The sequence below is a fragment of the Cervus elaphus genome, chromosome 19 (assembly GCF_910594005.1).
Source record: "Cervus elaphus chromosome 19, mCerEla1.1, whole genome shotgun sequence".
Taxonomy (NCBI): Eukaryota; Metazoa; Chordata; class Mammalia; order Artiodactyla; family Cervidae; genus Cervus; species Cervus elaphus.
In genome coordinates, this window is record NC_057833.1 from 59032372 (window position 1) to 59045449 (window position 13078).

At 35.6% G+C, this 13078-nt stretch overlaps 1 protein-coding gene across 36 annotated transcripts in view; it reads left to right on the forward strand.

The window, feature by feature from the left end:
* ZBTB20 (zinc finger and BTB domain containing 20) overlaps nt 1-13078 on the forward strand; it is an 848937-nt gene that overhangs the window by 588709 nt on the left and 247150 nt on the right. For 4 of the 36 annotated variants that reach the window (XM_043874095.1, XM_043874116.1, XM_043874088.1 and 1 more), the window contains one exon: nt 7980-8079. The exons of 29 other annotated variants lie outside the window; for them this stretch is intronic. The gene's annotated coding sequence lies outside the window, so the exon portion shown is untranslated. Of the gene's footprint in view, nt 1-7979; nt 8080-11050; nt 11085-13078 lie in introns of all 36 variants that reach the window. 3 more of the 36 variants (XM_043874094.1, XM_043874110.1, XM_043874105.1) reach the window with 1 other exon arrangement.

Genomic DNA, 13078 nt, shown 5'->3' on the forward strand with positions numbered 1-13078 from the left:
AGCCCCATGGACTGCAGCCCACCTGGCTCCTCTGTTCATGGAATTTTCCAGGCAAGAATATTGGAGTGGGTTGCCATTTTCTACTCCAGACATATACACACTACTATATATAAAATAGATAACTGAAAAGGACCTACTGTATAGCACATGGAAACTCTACTCATTATTCTATAATGACCTACATGGGGAAAGAATCTAAAAAAGGGTGGGTATATGTATAACAGATTCACTTCGCTGTATACCTGAAACTAACACAACACTGTAAACCAGCTATACTAAAATAAAATTTATTTCAAAAAAAATATTTAAGGGGGGTCAAAACATTGAGATTGTTTCATCTTTAAAAAAACAAAAAGAAGGTTGAGATAGTGAGCTGAGACTAGTTTTTTTTTAAGCAAGTTATGGGAAATAAGAAATAAGACTCTTTTCTTCACCAAGGCCGCATAGTGATGAAATAGGCTTACACTGCAACGGAACATGTTTAGGTTTGAAAATGAGGTAGACTCTTGATAGTGAGGCTTCTAAATGCTGAAAGAGAAGATCTGGGTTTGTCTTCTCTAAAGTTCTTAAACCTAAACAGGATAAACTCGCATCTTTATGGAATATTCTAAATGTGTCAAGAAGGGAAGGAGCGCCTTTTCTAGGTGATTCTCATGATTCAGGATTTTCTTTTTCTCTCTCTTTTTAAAATCACTAATACTCAGAAACAAACACTGCTAAAAAGCCACCAGGACTACTAAGTGTCCTTGGCCAAGGTGAAAGCAACAGAAGTGCCACCAATGTTTTAGTGGAGAATTCTCAGGAATCTCCCTATGCTACCCTTTGTTCCATATGATCACATATATAACTGTCACATTATGTTACCATTATTGCCTATAATAATTGATTTACTATAAACTTGGAATTGTGGGTACAGCTGCTGAAAAAACTACTTGTGAACAAAGAGATTAGAACTTATTGTTCAGTGTTCTGTAAAGAGGTACAGTAGACTTTTAGTGGAAAAGTTAGCACATTTCACTCTCTGCTTTTTGCTCTCAGTATTCAAAGTCAGACTCATTTCTGTTAAATCATTCCCTTCCTGTGACACTAAGTATTTCTGATTCATCTCCAGAAATATGAAACCAATATGTGTTGGTGGTATTTGCTTAAGAAATAAGGGGAGATGTCCACAGTATACAAGGAGGAAAAAAAATATATCCCCAATTCAAAAGAAGAAAAAACATATAGCCTACCTCTTCCTACCTGCCAGGTTCTCTTCTAGGAACTAGAGATGCATGGATAAATGTGCCCATTGCTAAAGAGTGATCACAGACAGGAATGAGAAGCAGACATAGAAATAGAAACCTAGGATGTGAAGAGATGGGAGTTGGAGTAAAGGGAAGTGAAAAGTACTGTATAGATATGCCCGGGACATTTCTGTTCTATGCCTATGATCTTGGTGTAATTATTGATAGAGTCCTTTTACCCTCAGAAAATGGCCTTGTTGGAACAGTATACTCCATGGTCACCCTATGAATAGCTGTAGCTTTCAAGTCTGCCTGAGGTGGTCTAGAAAGATCTTCCCCAGGATAGGACAGAAAATCAAATAGATTAAGAATGCTTTGCCATTTGTGTTGTCTCCATCCAAAAGAAAATGATAAAATTGGGCAGACTGACTGCCTTTCATTTCTCCCAGGCTTGACAGAGGGATAGAAAAGGTATATAAGTTCTGTGTGGTGAGGGAAGAGACACAAGGCAAAAAGACAATCTAAACCCCTTGTTTGTATATGAAATGCACAAGAGTTGTCATTAAATGAACCGTTAAATTATGAATTCCCAGAAGTTCTCAGGATTGGAGGACATAGTAAAAAAAAAAAAAAAAAAGAACTAGAAGCCATGATGGGGAATTTCAGAAAGACATGTTAAGATTTAATAAAAGGAAGAACATTTTGTACAAACGGAAGTCCTAGAGCAGGATTGGGTTGCCTGTGAGGTTAAGCACACCATGTCCCTGGTGGTGTGCAACAGAGATGGAATGGCCCCAGCAAACAAACTCAGGCACCAGGTCAAGACTCAGACCACAGGACTTTAGGATCCTTTACACATTGCCCTGAGATTTTATGATTCTGTATGATGCATGGTGTCTTTTTGAGTAGCTTTTAAGTAAGAATCTTTTGTTTGGGGAAGTATAAATGCCAGAAAACTAAAAGTTTGTGTAAGCCAAATCTTCTTATGATCCAGTCTGAACACACTAAAAACGGACCAAGGAAAGCCACTGCAGATCTCACTGAGCTCGTTCTTTGCCACTAGTGCAAGGTAAGCAGCCATTAGATGTGTAATACTCAGAAGACGTGCCTCACTCAGGCCTCCGTCTCTCGGACTCATTTTGAGATAGAACAGCTGCAGTCTTGCTAACCAGTTTGATTTGCATAGCTCTGAGTTACATAGGGAAAACCTGTGGCAAAGCTATCATTAAAGAGAAACAAAGCAGAAGACTGAACAAAGGCTACATTCTGTGCAAAGTTGGAAGTTTAGACTGTTTCAGTAATCCTTGTCATGGTAAGATGTCCGCCTCTCCCCCACACCTAAAAACAATAGCAGACAAGTGACAAAAGAAGTCTCCCTGCAAGTAATTTAGGAGCAAAGAATAGGGTGAACTAGAGGCTATGCATATGAAGAGAGAGAAAGAAGTTGGCATGGACACAGGGAGATGCAGCAAAACACCACCGCACTCATGGCACCAAGATACATGATTAGGTTAGAATCCCTTCCACATCTTCCCCAGTGCATTTCAGTCGGACTATGCAGGTCGAGGCAAAAGGAACGACATCCTGATAAATCTCAGCTTTCCAGAGGCCTAACAAAGATTGCAACACAGTTAAAGTCAGAATAATCTCACTGGGCCTTTTATATCAAATTCTTGAATATCTACATTTTAAGATGAAAACCTTTTCCAGTAAACTAGGGAGAAATGTCTTCTGCAGGCAGTGGAAGTGACCTTAGTTCTTTAGTGATTGAGAGTATCAGGGCTTTGGATAAAGGGAAAATAGCTTCACACCTTTGCTACTTAAAGATTTATGGTGAAGTATTTGAATTTCTCTAAAGTTTTGGTTTCCACAAGTGAAAAGAAATTGATAATACACACACCATAGAGCCATTGTAAAGATGATATTAGACATGTAAATTGTGTAATGCTTGTAGTGTCTGGGAAATGATTATAAACAATAAAATTTTTATTTAGCAAGGACAATTATCCATTTCTGTAACATTCTTTAGTCATCCATACCAAGCTCTGCCTCATGTTTCATCATCACTTTCTGGCTTGTTCTTAACACTCTAACTCTGTTCCCCCTTTGACTTGCTTCACTAGGTACTCTAAGTGTCTGCCTTCTCACTTCAGAACTTCATGCTTCCATGTTCTTCAAGAGGTATACCTAGAATCATTTAGAAATTCAGTGCCAATAATGGACAAAATTTGAAATCATAAAGAGAATACATACTTTTAGGAAATACTGTTCTTGAGTTCTGAGGGCATTCTTCATCTTTTATGACATTGACTATGAGACCCATTCATGGCAGGTAAACAAGGAATATGTATTATTATTTTGTACCCTCCTCCTAGGAGGTTAAAATGACTCACTAAAAGTCACTCAGCAATCTCAGATGAAGAATCTGAGGAGACAGTCTTGAATTCTTGACCCAAAATCTGCCCTTTGCTATGCAAAAGTCATCCTTGGTAGGATGATCCCAAGTATTAATTTTAGATTATGATATTGCCTTTTGCCAAACACTTAAAACGTTTTCTGGATTTGGATTGGGCCTCTGGTTACCCTCAGAACTTGGGGAGAAGGCCATGTAAGTTCTCTTCTCAACAGTTAAAGCAGTCCTTGTCACCAAGATTATCATATGTTAGATCACATGTCAGTGTCTGTGACACAGTCAGGCCTTGGCTTCTCAGGATCTACTCATTACAAGTGAGTTTATGGGCCTTGAAGCATATGGCCCTGATATATGATCCTAGAGCAAAAGAGCAAGGTATTTCAAGCTGGCCACAATTTTATTGACTCTAACAGGCTTGCTTTGTAGTCATTCCAATAAACTAGATGAGAAATTTCTGATGCTCCAAGCTATCCAGTCCCCAGGACTCCATTTCATGATTCAGAGTCCAACTAAACAACTCAAGAGTGCTTTTGTGTGACACTGTGACCACAGGGATAAATAATTGCTTAGTAATTCTCTTTGAGGCAGAAAATTCTAAACATGGAGAAACCATTTCCCCTTAATGGGAGCCAGAAATCCTGTAAGTGCTTGAAATGGCATTCACAAGTCTGAATGGTAAACAGATAAAAACAGGAGCGCACCAGTTGCACAAATGACTTGCTTGTCACAAACTTGTCATTGCAGTAATCTAACATTTCTTTCACAGAGCCCGATGGAAAGTATGGAACAAACAGGCCCTGCTGACGTTTTGGCTCTGCTAAGCCTTCCTCCAAGCTAAAGCATCTGCAGCATCTTCCTGTTCTAGACCCTTTATCTGCTGAAGTTAGCTGATACTGTACATGTCAAAGAAATGTTTGACTATGCATTAACAAGTTGATGACAAGCAAGTTATTCCTGCAACTGAAATGCTTCTGCTTTTAGCAGGCTGCCATTTTGACCTTCATCTTATTATACAGAAGAACCAGAACAGAGCAGAGCCCTGGGAACATTCATTATCCCAGTATCATTGCCCTAGACTTGAGATCACTGTCTAGGGCTTAGGTGTAGTGGTATAGTGAACATATCAGGCAGTTCCATCAAGTTTATATATGGGATTTTCTGGTAAAACATAAATGGTATAAACACATTAAACTGTCCCAAGATTTCCTATTACTGAAATAGAGTGAGCCACACAGAAATTCATTTCCTCCTGCACCCCCGCCACCCCAAACACACACATGCTCATACACAGGTCTGTATATAAAATGTTAATACAAAAGTCCCTTCTCATCCTCAGTTCCACCTTCCCCAGTTTCGGTTTCAGTTAGCCACAGCCATCTGCAGTCTGAAAGCATTAAATGGAAAATTTCAGAAATAAACAGTTCATTAGTTTCAAATTGTGCACTGTTCCGAGTAGCATGATGAAATCTCATGCCATTCCACCTGGGATGTGAATCATCCCTTTGTCCAGAGCACCCCACCAGTTACTCACTTAGTAGGCAGCTCGGTTCTGACATCGACCGAGATAGTACTGCAGTTCTTGTGTTGAAGTCACCCTATTTTACTTAATAGTGGCCCCAGTGCATAAGAGTGGTAAAGCTGGAAAATCAGTTATGCCAAAGAAAAGCTGTAAAGTGTTTCTTTTTGTTGAAAACGTGAAAGTTTGCAACTAAGGAAAAAAAGTCGTATGCTGAGGTTACTAAGATCTATGGTAGGAATGAATCTTCTCTCAGTGAAATTGTGAAGAAGGAAAAAGAAATCCATGCTAGTTTTGCTGTCGCACCTCAGACTGTAACTGCTATGGCCACAGTGCATGACGATGCTTAGTGAAGACGGAAAAGTCATTTGATTTGTACAGAAAGATATTTTGAGACAGAGAGATCACATTCATGTAACTTTTATTACAGTATATTGTTATATTCTTTCTATTTTATTATTAGGTGTGGTGTTAATCTCTTACTGTGCCTGATTTATAAATTAAACTTTATCATAGGTATGTATGTACAAAAAAAGATATAGTGGACATGAAGCTTGGCACAATCCATGGTTTTACGCATCCACTGGGGTTCTTGGAACCTAGCCCCCTTGGATAAGAAGGGGGTACTGTAGCTGAAATCAGAGTTAATGAAAATTACAACCAGTTTTACACAGTTTTTGCCAGTCCTTGGATTTCCTATCAGTAAGCTCTCCTCACCTGCTTCTCAAGTAGCATAACATCTGAACCAGTCTGAGCCTAATCAGAGCCACACCCTTATCCCCTAGAAAAAGAGCTGTGTGTGTCTTTCAGCCTCCTCACAGAAACCTGGGGCAGCCCTTTCTAAAACACCACCAGTTCATCTCCAGCTTCAGCAGCCAGTAGGGAGTGCTCACACACTATGCAACTTCAGACTCTTGCCTTTCTGTTTGAGAGGCCCTTCCTGTCAGGGGGACCCACCCTTGGTGTTCCTTGAGTGTGTGTCTGGTGGGGTCCCAGGCTTATCAGCGTACAGCCAGAGCTGGAGCCTGAAACCGGAGCCTTGCCTGTTACCCCCAAGCATTCTGCCTCTGCTGGTGCCTCAGGTGGATCAGCACTTGGAGCAATGGAGCTTTCGCCCCAAAGACTTTGGCCTTTTCATAAAGCGGAGCTTCTATTGCTCATCGAGGTGTCGGTTGCCCTGCATTGTTTTCATACCTCTCTGTAAGGGTTAAGGGCAGTTGCTTGTGTCTTATCTGGTTTAAATGTTGACAGAAAATGCTGCATTCTCAGATTTTTTTTCTGGTTGATGCCCCAGGTGCTTTCATTTTTAAAAGTCTTGTGTGAAACTGATGATCATTGTTCAGCCACGAGAACTCAAATTTCTTGCCAAAGTGGTGATGGGGCTTAATTTCTTGTAGATTTGGCAAACTGATCACAATCCTGTCTCCCAGATGAAATGTTTAATTCCCATCCTAGGTATCTCAGACTGTAATCTATACCTCAGAAGACAGGTGGGAAAGGTGTGTAAAGAGGGTCCTGTGTTTTACACAGTTAAGAATATTGCCCCAGGAAAAGGAAGTGAAGGTAGTTTGAAGTGGCAATTATATCTTCTGTCACAGAAAACATGTTAAACAAACCACTGAATTTTAAAAGAAATTTTAGTGACTTTTTTTTTTCTTCTTAAAGTTCCTAATATGATTTCTGTAAAGATTTTCTGTTTTCTTTCTTCACAGAACTTAAATGGCAAAGAAATGATATGCTATTTTTGATTCAGGAAAAAATAAAAATCTTTTTATATGGGAACTCTCTTTTTAAATATACGTTAGGGAATAGATAATGATAACAAAAAAAAAAATGTTCTCTCTTCCTGTTTAGAGAGATAGATGATTAGTGTATGTGCTTTTAATATACATTTACTTACTTACTTGGTTGTTTGTTTATTTTAAGACAGCAAGAAAGGAAGGAAGAAAACAAAAACTCTTGTGCTGGAGTGATTTCCTTAGATTCATAGAATGGTGGGGCTGGAAACGAGCTTGGCGATAGGGCTACGCCTTTGTGGCACATGTCCACTTCACAGATATGGACACTGAGACCAAAACTGTTTTATAACAGGAACAAAGGTAAACACAACAGGACTGTGGCAGAGCTAGACCTAAATCCTGGTCTTTCAATCCAGCCAATATTCTCTCAGAAATTACATAATTTTTAAAAAACTTTTTCTTTGAAACAAAGAATAATTTACATTGGCGTGCTTAAATCTAACAGGATGTTTGCTTTTGGAAAAACTGTCTGTAAATTAGCTAAGCTAATTCAGGAATGTACAGTTGAACAGTTTTGAGACATTTCTTACCAAGCTATATTTTATCTGAGTTGTATAAGGAACCATCATAATTTCAATTATTTCTTTTCTCTTATAAGATTTCATAGAAACACTTTTCCTTTCCCATTTTGGCACCTGAAAACATGAATTTTTAAATGAATCTGTTTCTTTTATAAGTATTCATTTAAGTAGGTCATATTCTAGAATTCTCTGAGGTAAAAAAAAATCTTATCAGATTAAAAGAAATCTGTTTTTTATTCCCATTTTTAGCCACATACGAGTTGGTCCTTGTAATCATCGGTTTCAACAAAACATTAAGTTAAAACATCAATGTTTTTGTTTGTTTGGGTTCTTTCCATTTAACACAATGGGAAAAAATAAATGCATTTACCTTTTTGCAGCTATAATAGTTATATACTCCATTTTTCATTTATGCAAAACTTATTTTTGAGGGTTTCCTTTTTGTTTCATTTCTCTGTTTTTGCATTTTCCAAACATCTGTACCGTGGCTGGTGGCGAGAGTAGCAGTAGCTGGCACTTTTCCTCCGCGCTTTAAGAGAAAGAGAATTGGCTGGAATAAAACCTTGCTTTCCATAGGGTTACCTTGAAATACAGCATTGAAAAGGTATTGTCTCTTTTTCTTTTCTGAAACCAGAGGTGCAGCCCAGGAACAAATAGCAATATTAATGCCAAACCACCTGTTGATTCACATCAAAAAAATCCTTGGCAATCCCCCACTTCATGTTTGAAACATCTAAATGGATAACTGATCTTTATGCATTGGTAGCATTGTATTATATGATGCTGGTCATTCACTTAAGCCTAGATTCTACACATAGTCAAAAAGTGAATTGAAAGTTTTTCTCTGATTCAACTAAATGATCACTTTGTAAGTACACTTGGCTGTGAAGTGTTTATTGATTCCTGGAACAGTTGGACCTAGTGTCAGGGACAGTGAAGAGGAAAAGATGACACTAGTGTTTTCTTTTACCTTGATCAATTCTAGTTAGGAAAAGCAGTAGTCTGTCCTGTCATTTTTTAATGTAACATGTTTCAAACATATAAAAGTATGAATTGTAATGTGAACAAAAAAGAATCCAGCACCCAAGTTAAACAAACCTCAATGTGGAAAATTTATTTCCAAACCTGTTTTTATCATGTATTATTCTAAGTTATGATAGTGAAGTACACAAATTAATTGTATAGCTTGATGAGATTTTATGTGAATATACATCCATGCAACAATATTCAATCCAACATACAAAACATTCACAATACCTAGGAGAATCCTTCATGCCCCCTTACAGGCTATATCCTCCAAAACTTTAATCTTTAACAAAAGACTAAAAACAGCATAATTCTTCTGATTTCTATCACCATGAATTAGTTTTACATAAGCCATATATTATGAGTTATATAAAATGAACTTTACTGTATGTGTCACTAAAATCTGAGTCTCTAATTATTAGACATTATTTCTGGTATTTCCCAATTGCCACCAAAATTGTAGTTAACATTTTTGTACATGTTTGGAAGCAAAGGAGGAAATGCTAAACTGTAAGAAAAAAATGCATTTTTAAATTTTATTAAATAATTTCTTATTTTTTAAAGTTTAATAACTTTACTAAGAATTACGCAATTTTTCTTTTTAAAGTGGTAGTATCGATTTATATTCTCATTAGCAGTCTATGAGACCTTCTCCATATGCTTCACAACATCTGGAATGACCAAGGTTCTTACATTTTTGTCAGAGTGAGGGGATTGAATAACATATAATTTAAAAAATTTTTCACTTATAAACCACTGGGATTTCCTCATGTGTATTCATGTGTGTTACCTGTTTGTATCTTCACCTATGTTTTGATTGAGTTATTTGTTTGGCTACTGTTGTTTTGGACAGCTTTTGGTTTTGGTTTTGTAGTTGTAATATTCTAGATTCTCATCTTTTGGGCAATATAGATTGCAAATATTCTTTCCCAATTTTTAGCTTTCTCTTTTAACTGTATATAGTAGCATTTATTTTTAAATCTTCTGATTTTAATGCAGTTAAGTTTATTGATGTTTTCCTTTATGGTTTGTCCTCTTATGTCATTTTAAAAAACCCTTCAATATGATAAGATCCTTAAGAAACCTTCCTATATTTTCTTCCAACAGTTTTAAAGTTTTTTCTTTTACATTTAGATCTCTAATCTTCTTTGACATTTGTTTTTGTGTATGGCATCTTACATGCATCCTGTTTTATTTTTTTTCCATGTGGGTAACCCAGTTATCCCAGCACCATTTAACAAATTAGTCATGCTTACCCACTAATTTGTAATGCCTCTTTCACCTACATCAAATCTGTTTTTAGTATCTTTATTTCATCTAGTGGACTGTTTCTCTATTCTTGTGCTAACACCAAAGTGCCTTAATTACCATTGATTTATAATATTCTTATTATTTGGTAAGGTAAATCTCTCTACATTGTCCTTCCTTAAAATTCTTTTTGCTCTTCTTGGCCTTCTGCAATTCAGTGTAAATTTTAGGGTTGTTTAGTCAAGTTTAGCAAAAGCCCTGTTGAATTTTATTTGTATTTACATTAACTTTAGATAGTAATCTGGAGGAGAATGGATATTCTTATGACATTGTGTCTTTAACATTGAGAGCTGTACTTGATGAGCTCTTCCAAACAGTTCTTTAATAATGTTTTATAATTTTCACCATAAAGGTCTTGCTTGATCTAATTTGTTAGAATTCCTCTCATATAACTTAATTTTCATGATATTATGTATAAAATCTGCTTTGCAATTTATTGCTTATTTGTTATTATTGGTGTATACTCAACAGCTTTGCTGAACTCTTACTAGTTCCACTGGCTAAACTGAAATTCTCTTAGGTTTTCAACATGGACATGTGTATCATTAGCAAATAATTCCAATTTATCTCTTAATTTTCAATTCCAATTTATCAATTAATTTTCAATTCATTTTTCCTGTCATATTGCATTACTGAGACCTCTATGTAGTGTGAAGTAAAAGCAATGACATTAGGAATGCTCTGTTTCATTCTTTAATGGAAATGTTCTGGAAATGTGATATTTGCTTGGGATTTCGAGAAATCAAAATTATTATTGGAAAGTTCCCATCAGCTATTTAAAGTTTGCTAAGTATTTTTAATCAAGAATATTCGGGACTTCCCTGGTGGTCCAGTGGCCAAGACTCCATGCTCCCAGTGCAGGGAGCCTGGGTTTGATCCCTGGTCAGGGAACAAGATCCCACATGCCACAACTAAAGTGTTTGCTTGCCACAACTAAAGAGCCAGTGCAGCCAAATAAATAAATATTTTTTAAAAAAAAAGAATACTCATTGAATTTTATCTAATGCATTTTCTGCATCAATAATATGATAAAATTTCCCACTAATATGTTAGTATTTTATATAATATTAAAACATTTCTTGATAGTCAACATTTCTTACATTCCTACAAAAAAATTTTTTTTACTTGGTCCTGGTGTGTTTTTTAAATCCAGTCTTGAGTTTAATTTGCTGATACTTGATATACATGTTTGCATGGGGAGATTAGTCTTTACTTTTCTTTTCTTAAAATTTTTATTATAGAGATTTGGTGTTATGGTGATACTAGCCGGGCAAAGTAAGTTGAGCAACATTTCTCTCTTATTTTTTTCTATTTCTATAACTATTTTTATATTATACAGATTACCTATTCTGAAGATTTGGTTAAATTTACCTCTAAAATCATCTGGACCTAATATTTTGTATTAGTAGGTGGTAGGTAGTGTAAGGTAGATATTTTATTATCATCAGTTCCTTTACTTCCATAGCTATTGGTTTATTCAAGTGTTATAGTTCTTCTTAAGTCAATTTTAAGGAGGTGTTTTTGGAAAATATACAGTTAACAGTTAATCTACACTTCAAATTTATTTGCACAAAGCTCTTCATAAATTCTTATGATATTTAATTTTATCTTTAGATGTGTTCTCTTCTTATTCCTAATATTATTTATATTAACCTCTTCTCTTCTTTTACTGGCTGTTAGACATTTTTGTGTTTTATTTACTTTTTCCAAAAATTAGCTTTTGGGTTTGCTTATTGACTTGATTGTGTCTTTGCATTCTATATCATTACTTTATGCTTTTGTCAACATTACTTTTTCTTTCTATTTTATTATTTAGATCATTTTTTCTAGATTCCTGAGTTGATTTTTTTTCATTCAATTTTAATACTTTTTATTGTTTTTCAAATGAATCTGTCTTGAAATTCTCATTCAGGTGTCTCATTAGCTGCATAACATGTCTTGATATATAGTTTTGTTTAATTTTAAGTATTTTGTAATATCTCTTTTGATTTATTTTTAACCCTTAATTAGAACTGTATGTTTCTAGGGACTTCCCTGGTGGTCCAGTGTTTAAGATTCCATGCTTCCAGTGCAGAGGCACAGGTTTGATCCCCAGTCAGGGAACTAAGATCCCACATACCATGCAATACAGCCAAAATAAAACCAGCGTATGTTTCTACATGGCAAAAATGTATTTGCTCTATTTTTATTACTGATTCTGAATTCAATTGCATTATAATGAGATGTGTTTTATATAGTTTTGATTGAAAAAAAAGTTTAAAAAATTATTTTCTGATCTAGTACATGGATTTTATTGCTGGGCTTAAAGTTCATAGGGGCTTATCTTTATCTTCAGTGCTCATACTAAAAATTTTTTATGTGTACTTACCTACATATTTTTCTAGTAAAAAATAAAATCCACTTTTTAGTATTTGTGACTTACTCCTTCATGCAGAAATAAAAGTGTCTAGCATGTTTTATCCACTTCTTAAATATCAATCTCATTATTATAATTTTTGAATGGAGTTTTAGTTTACTTACTTGTTTTTAATCATATCAATAGATAATTATCATTTATTTTTATAATCAATACTTAATTGTATTTACTCATATGTTTAAGTTATTACTATGCCCACTATTATTTGTAGATCCTATAGCTTCCTTTCTGGATTTACTTTCCTTCTTGTTGAATTACATCTTTTCATAATCCTCCAGGGAGGGCCCTGGGTGGCACACTGCTGCTGCTGCTGCTAAGTCGCTTCAGTCGTGTCCGACTCTGTGCGACCCCATAGACGGCAGCCCACCAGGCTCCCCTGTCCCTGGGATTCTCCAGGCAATAACACTGGAGTAGGTTGCCATTGCCTTCTCTACTATGTATGTCTAAAAATGTCTTTATCTTTTAAATAACAATTATCTGGGTTTTTTGTGTAGCATTTGAAGGTATTTCTCAACTACATCTTAGACTGTTGTTCTGTTAACTATCATTACATAAGACAAGTCTACTATCAATCTATTTTTCAATTATTTTTAAGTACTTGGCCTTTTCCCTCTGGTAACTTCTTAGAGTTTTTATATATCCTTACTATCTGTTGTTTCTCTGAAATGTGTCTCAATGTGGATTTATTTTAAATTATCAGTCATGAACCAGGGATATATTTTCTAATTTCAAGACTCTAATTCTGGAAAATTCTCGGTATTTTTTTTCTTCTGTTGTTTCTTTTTCATTACCTTTATTTTATTTTTCTGGGATTCTTATAATATTAATAGCTATCTATCGGTGTTTCCCTGTC